General features: G+C 41.0%; 1 pseudogene; it reads left to right on the top strand.

Moving 5' to 3' along the window:
- The first annotated feature begins 1,388 nt into the window (after positions 1 to 1,388).
- On the top strand, positions 1,389 to 3,387 carry LOC138052203 (BTB/POZ domain-containing protein 6-like; annotated as a pseudogene).
- Positions 3,388 to 7,500: the final 4,113 nt, after the last annotated feature.

The raw sequence follows: 7,500 nt of genomic DNA, 5'->3' as shown, positions 1-7,500 counted from the left end.
GAGTTTCCTCAAGGGTAAAGTATATAATTTCATCCAGTAACATGAAGCATAGTATTTGGCGCTTATTAAAACCAAGTCAAAACGTAAATGCTCGTATCCTCTAACCATTGTTTTTCTTTTATCAAGTGGGGTCCCGTTGGTGGGTGGGGGGGGGGGGGGGGGGGCTGTCCATGTTTTGTACAATCCCTGCTCAAGACCCATTAAAATCTCCCTTCAATTCCACGCACGAACCATCGTTAAATTACCGCAAGCATACTTGAACATCTCCCTTCCCCTCGGCAGCTTTTCTATTATTTAGGTAAACTAGTCATCACAGGAGGCATTTGATAATTAACTATTTTTTAATTTTGTCTAATTTTGTCTTAGGCCAGTGTGAAAACAAAATTATGTTACGCCCACAAGACAGGATCTTGTTACCTCTTAGGGGTTCTTTTCAAATTTCTGACGAGCACCCCCGTCCTTTTTATATGGGAGTCCATTCCCCCCCCCCCCTTCCCCCCCCCCCCCCCCCCCCCATCCCGTATGCATTAATATCATTACACGGTAGAAAAACCTTAAGTAACAACGTCCACAACGAGGTTTTCTGAGCTCGCGAGATTGAGCACCCCCGTCAAACCATTGTTTTAACGAAAACCGCTGGTCAGCAACCTGCTTCTGATCATTGCTGTATAAAGGTCTTCCTACACGGTATTGCTCAGTAGCTTAGCAAAGCGATGCAGAGTGGAACAGCCTCTCACCACCAGCATTGCTTCAATGGTATTACCAGCTGGCAGCTTTCACAGCCAAGCTCTCTCAGTTTGGCAGAATCGATTAATCAATTTATATTGTCCATACCTTTATACGCAATACGCAATAGGAGACCTCCACGCACTGCTTCACTGCTCACTCGCGCGTAGCATCGCTCTTAAATTGCCTTATTTCTTTTCCGAACTTTTTCTGTAATTGCTGAGATTACAACATGGCGGTTTTGCCCCCGGGGGGGGGGGGGGTACTCGATATATCCCTGGGTGGGAGGTGCGGCGCGGCTTCTCATACCCTGACCCTGTTTAAGACAAATATCGCTGATTTTCCTACTCATTTTAAGACAGAATTCCGCTTTTTGATACCCTGTTTAGGACATTTAACCCAGTTTAAGACAAAAATTGATAAATCGATACCCTGATAAAGACAAAAAATGATAAATTCGATACCATGTTCAAGACAAAAATCCCGAAAAACATACCCTGGCTGGCCGCACGTCCCCATTGAGCCCTTATAAGGGAGTACCCCCCCCCTCCCCCCGGGGGTTTTGCTAGAGCATTGACAACTTGGGAAACCTTATAGACTGTAAAGCGCTTTCTATCAGTATTTTGACGTGCGTTATTTTTGTTGTTCAGTAGTTATTTTAATCAGCGAGATGCTCATTTCTTACTCTTGTCTGGGTTTAATTATGTACTTAATAATCTCTTCATGTTTCACAGCATAGCAATCACGTAACAATGAATGGACTGTTCATCAGGAAGCATCCATGCAGCCTTCACGCTGCTAAGTATCGGCTTGACGGACACAAAAGAGAAGGCGAAAGATCGAAACTATTTCTAAATTCCCAATCAAGACGAAGATGTCTTCCCCAGAAAACTGGCAAACAAAGAGGCCCACAATCCGAGAACGAACCATGTTTATGCTGAACAACGATCTTTTCAGCGATGTGAAGTTTGTGGTTCGTAGATCTGACAGCGATGGCGAAAGTGAAAGTAAGCAAGTTATTCCAGCTCACAAGTTTGTGTTGTCGACTAGTAGTCCTGTGTTTGATAGCATGTTTTACGGTGAGCTAGCTGAAACTAGTGGCTGCATTGAACTGCCTGACTGTGAATACAACAGTCTGCTGGAGTTGTTTCGTTTCATGTACAGCGATGAAGTGAATTTAAGCGGAAGCAATGTTATGGAGGTCTTTTATTTGGCGAAGAAATACATGGTGCCTTCATTGGTTGATAAATGCAGCGAATATGTGCAAAGTAATTTACATCCATCAAATGTTCTCAGCATCCTTCCATTGGCTGAAAAGTACGACGACAAAGCCTTGGTAGATCGATGTTGGAAAGTGATCGACACAGTCGAAAGAAGTCGTGACTTCAGATGAATTTGCGACAATTCAACGCTCCTTCCTTGAGGCAATCATCTCAAGAGACGCTCTTACCATGAAAGAGATCGACCTGTTTAAAGCTGTTCACTTATGGGCGACAAAGCAATGCAAAAAGAAAGGTCTAGAAGCAAATGGTGAAGCAAAAAGAGGGATTCTTGGTGAAGCAGTAGTAAAAAAATCCGCTTTCCCTTGATGAAAGAACAAGAATTTGCAACCGTTGTCCTTGATGCAAAAATTCTAACTCCAGACGAAGTAATCAGCCTCGTTAAGTTCTTTAATTTAGCATTGGGGGCCACCCCAGTGGAATTTCCAGAGACAAAGCGGTCAGGTGTATACCCAGTGTTTCGCACTTGTGATAGATTTAACGTCCTAAGTCAGACCGCTTTTGTAACTGAACGTCAGTCAGGTTGGCGTTACGCAGGGATCGGACAGGACTATCTTATTTTTAGCGTGAATAACAACATCAAGTTGCATGGAATGTGTTTATTTGGCAGTATGAACAACGAGTATCACGTTAAATTAGTGATCAAGGATCTTCACACCCATTCCACTGTTAAAACCAAGACGGTTAGCTTTAGGTCACAGGAAATGGAATGCAAAGTTGGTATTTACTTTGGATTTGAAATTGTTTTTGACACGCCACTTGATGTGAAGAAAGACACCGATTATCAAATCGAAGCACTAATCTCTGGGCCCAGCTCTGACAAGGGAGACAACGGCCTTTCTTTGGTTGACGTGTCTGGCGTGCAGTTTACATTCAAGGAAAGTAGATATTTCGGTAACGGAACATCTCCTTCCTATGGTCAATTTCCCCGATTTGTGTTTTCTTTGTAAGATTTTTTTTAATTGCTTGTTCCGCTACATCTGGCAGTCATAAAACAGCGTTTTCAAACTATCAATCATTAGCAAAAACGTACACAATTGCCACAAGTCGGACCCTAAAGTAATACATGAAATTCGCAGACTTGTGACACATTGTGACGTGTATAGAAAGTACCATGAATCACATTATTCATTACATTATTCGGCCTGTATGTGAAAACCAACAACTCGCTCTTAAAAAGGCTATGAGAGGGCTAAGGTGGGTTAAATAATGCAAGTACTGACACTTAATTTTAAAAAAAGTCGTTTAAAAATGATGAAGTTAATGTGCTAAATCAGACGACCTCACCATTTTTTAGGCCAAGTACTGTAAATTTTTCGACACTCAATTCATGACTGAGGAAAATAAGCTTTCAAAAGAAATTTGAATTTCTTCAAAGTTATTCTAAATTCTTTCTCTAGCTGGTAGGGGAGGTGATTATATCCTTAATAAATCATAATAAATAAGTTTAACTCATCCGTTTATTTCTCCGATGTATTCACAGCTATCATCAATTCACTTACAGGTTGTACACAAGTTGGGTATTTGCTTTTTCTAGAACCTACTTATGTTGCCAATCACTTCAGGGGTGGATCCAAGATTTTTCTTAGGAGGGAGTGCACCACTAAGGAATGTCTTTTTTTTTGGCAGAATACCAGTTGTATTAGGCCATGTCAGGGGGAGGGTGTACACCCCCTGCACTTTCCCCAGATCCGTCCGTGCACGTCTTGTATTAAAAGCACAGTTATCCACTAAATGAATTTCCTGTCTTGGTTTGTTGAATGAAAAATTCCTAATTTCCCTATCTTGTAAGATAATGCACCTGCCTAGTTGCCAGCAAAGTTATATCATATCACGTTTGTTTAGCGGTTATTTGTTATATTTTTCTTCTAAAAGCAATTGCGTGGTTGCAAATGTCAGAGTATTCCGCTGTAGATACGAATCGTAAGATCAGTGGATGTACTGAGCTTCAAGGAGAGAGAAGTTAAAGGGATAACAAAATTCATCCAACTTCAACTTATCAACTTCATCAGTGTTCCAACTCTTACTGAACTTCGTTACGGTGCAATAAATTTAGACATTAAGAGCAGAATGATATGCTTTGTCAAAACGCTGTATTATTATGTTCAGATTTTTTTGCTCCCTAATTGTCAAATTTATCTCACAGGAAAAATCTGATTGAACCATTATGGTCTTTGTAGACACCATTATTCGAAAACCTAATTTCTCTTATCAGTTTTCTTGGAAAATTACGGTGATACCTCGTGTCAGGCTAAAACACCCACGATATTATATATCTGCGATGGCTTTAAAGTTCTTTCATTCACAACACCAAACCGGGTAATGAATGACTTGTGTAGTAATCCTCGTTGACTAAGAAGCCTCCGAGGGGCGAAATGGTCGATGACTCGGTTCGCTCGAGGTCATTCAAGACTATCATCAGCGTAAACAAAACTGCCTATACCCTAGAATCTCCACCCCTTTAATAATAAAAGTAGCGGAATAACTTAATAAAACTGAAAAATTCGACACCAAAAATAGAGATAGATCGTGGAAAAACTCTAAGTTTTCCGTTGGGCATGATCTAGCAATGAAGCCAATAAAAGGTTGATGTTCGGAAAAAAAATGTCCAGGTGGTGATATCCGCTCTTTAGACCAAATTCAGTGTAAAAACAAATTAATCTAGACCAACCAAACTGCTCGAAAACATGTTTATTAATTTGGGTGTCTATTGCAAGTTCCGATATAATCGCTTTTTAAAATAGAACTTGGTTTAGACCGTATTGGAATACTGAATGACAATAAGCTAACAGTCAGAAACCTAAACTGAGGTTCTTCAAGTAACTTTAAAATCAAAGAAGAGACGGATTACGAATGCAGGAGGACAGGGACAGTGTTAGGAAGAAAACGCACCGAATGAGACAATTGGCCCATCAGGACAGAGATTATCCCGGTTTTAGTAGCATGAAGTGACTAGGACAACCTCGTTCCCAGGGTCTCTCATCTGGGAACGAGGTTGTATTTCTACTCCCCCCTGGATGGGATGCCAGTCCATCGCAGGGTTACCCCCAGCATTAAATTCGCGGGTACCCATTTATACACATGGGTCGAAAGTGGCACCGTGAGAGTAAAGTGTATTGCCCACGAATACAACACAATTAACGTTCCCGGCCGGGGACCTCTCGCTCCGTAGTCAGGTGGTGTTTCTGGGTACTGATTAATTAAATCATTTTCTTCGTCTTCTTCTATACAAAAATTCACTGTCTAACTAGTGAATTCCACCGTAATTTTCACGCAAAAAACCGATATCCCATGAATCACGAAGCGATGACTGCAATTTCGGTTTTTCAAGTGAATTTTACTTTGGAATTCACCAGTTAGGCAATGAATATTAAATTTTTCTGAACCGCACGAGTTTTAAAAGAAAAAAAGAACAACAAATCCTCAGCAAGCAAACGGAAAGGAAAGTCACTTCAGAGTAATTGTCAAAAGCCAGGGAATAGGAATCACGCTAAAATTAGAAATCACAGACGTACTAGCTCGTTATGTGACAGATCGGCGTTAGGAAACTTTGTCAGTTCAAGTTCCAGAAAGAGATTTATTGATGTACTTTATTTCACTTTATCTACGAGAACGAGATCATTCACATTTTGTTTTTTTCTCAGGCCATGTCGTATGTCCAGATATGCCCCAAATTAGATGCACGCGGATTTCAATAAGCGTCACGAAGTGTCCCCTTGCTCTTCTCGCCAACTTCAACATCACTAGTGTCTCGGAAATTAATGTCACAAAGTGTCCCCCAAATGCTGCTGTTTAAGTGAAGATTAACTGCTGTATTTACTCAAACCTAAAAATAACGCTCACCTTTACTCTTACCTTGTTGGAAATAGATGTAGTAAGCCTTGGACTTAAACGGACACTTCGTGTGGGATGTCAAAATTAGGCGTGCATCTAATTAGGTGCATTTCTGGACATAAGGAGTCATCCCAATAAAATGTTTAGTTTCCCATCGCCCCGTCTCTTGTGATGGTTGGTCGGTCGGTCGTTTCTTTGTTGGAGGTACTTGTGTCTATTTAGTCTAGGATGACCTTTTTTATATATGGCTATCTTTGATACCGAATTGGAGAAAACGTGTGTCCGCCGTTTTGAATATTCATCGTATCTAGTTGTGATATTTTAGCCTTTGAACCCTCCTTTCGCTGACATCGACCTTTTGTCGTTGGACGGAAATTCTCTTATTAAAGTTGTAGAATACGTATGAAAGGTGAAGTGAACTATGTAATAGTCACGTTTATGTAAAATTCAGCTAGAATGACCTAGTGTAGAAATTCGCATTAGTATCACATGGCACCTGTTCGCTGAGCTTGAACCGTGCGAATTCCATTGTACGATACATTTCAAAGGAGAGGTGATCTATGTTATAGTTACATTTATCGCAAGTTCACCTTGAGTAACCTTGTTAAGGCATTCACCATTTGTGGTGTTATCTAGTCAAGGCGCTTTACAGCTTTAAGACCAGCCAGAGAGCGGTCTGCAATCCTCAATAGGAGGGAGTTTATAATAATATTCATTTGCATGTTACCTAGTAAAGGCATCCATAAAAGCAGACCTGGGATCCGATCGCCATGAGGTAAAACTTGATAGCTGAACATTGAGAGCTTTGGTAACCAAATCAGTGTTTAATGAGAAAATGTCTGGTGAAGCCTATCAAACAGCTCAGGGTTAAGTTGGCTTTTATGATGTGATTGATGCTTTCTAGACAGAGTCTGCATCTACGTTAGCAGAGCCTGCATTAGCCTGCTTTTAGCTTCAGTTAGATCATGTTCGAGGCAAGTGGCTGCAGTGTGAGCACTTTACAGAGTCAAGACCAGCCAGAGAGTGGTCTGCTATCTTCAATGACTGTTGATCAGGCTTCGGTGAATCAAGCCATTTTTTGGCCGGTCTCAAACATCTCAGTGGCAGTTTTCCCGACTTACGTATATATATACGCTGTCTATCAATTTGATACTTATAATGCCTGTCAGGCTGACGAGGTTAAAGGTGATAACAGTCCATCTCTTGTTATTGTGAAGGATATTGAGGCTCTCGCAGTTCGAGTGAGTGAAGTTCCCTTATCGATCGTTTTGACTTTCAGGAGACAGAAGTGCGGGACCGTAGTAGCCAGTTGGTTCTTGTCACTGCTCTCAAGGGTCCTAAAGTCATTGAAAATGGTGGCAGAGATTGCGATAAAATTATGTCTGTAGGTAATCCGCCAGGAAAAAATTGAGACAATATCGAAATGCCACTGCACACCAAAGAATGTCAATTGAAGGTATTGACACCAATGTTTGAACATAGTATCTTGAATAAAATGCCCGGTAAAGCTTATGGTGTTAAGTTTTTGATCCACACGAGCTACACTGTTAGTCATTTATAGGCCAACCGGAAGTTGCAGATTCGTTGCTTTAAACTCTAGCCTCTACGGAACTTTAAAGTTCATGCTTAGATGGTCTGGCTTTGGCTATGACTGCTAACT

The sequence above is a fragment of the Montipora capricornis genome, chromosome 6 (assembly GCF_036669925.1).
Source record: "Montipora capricornis isolate CH-2021 chromosome 6, ASM3666992v2, whole genome shotgun sequence".
Classification (NCBI taxonomy): Eukaryota; Metazoa; Cnidaria; class Anthozoa; order Scleractinia; family Acroporidae; genus Montipora; species Montipora capricornis.
The sequence above is the reverse complement of the archived record's forward strand: the minus strand, read 5'-3'. Positions and strand labels throughout refer to the sequence as shown.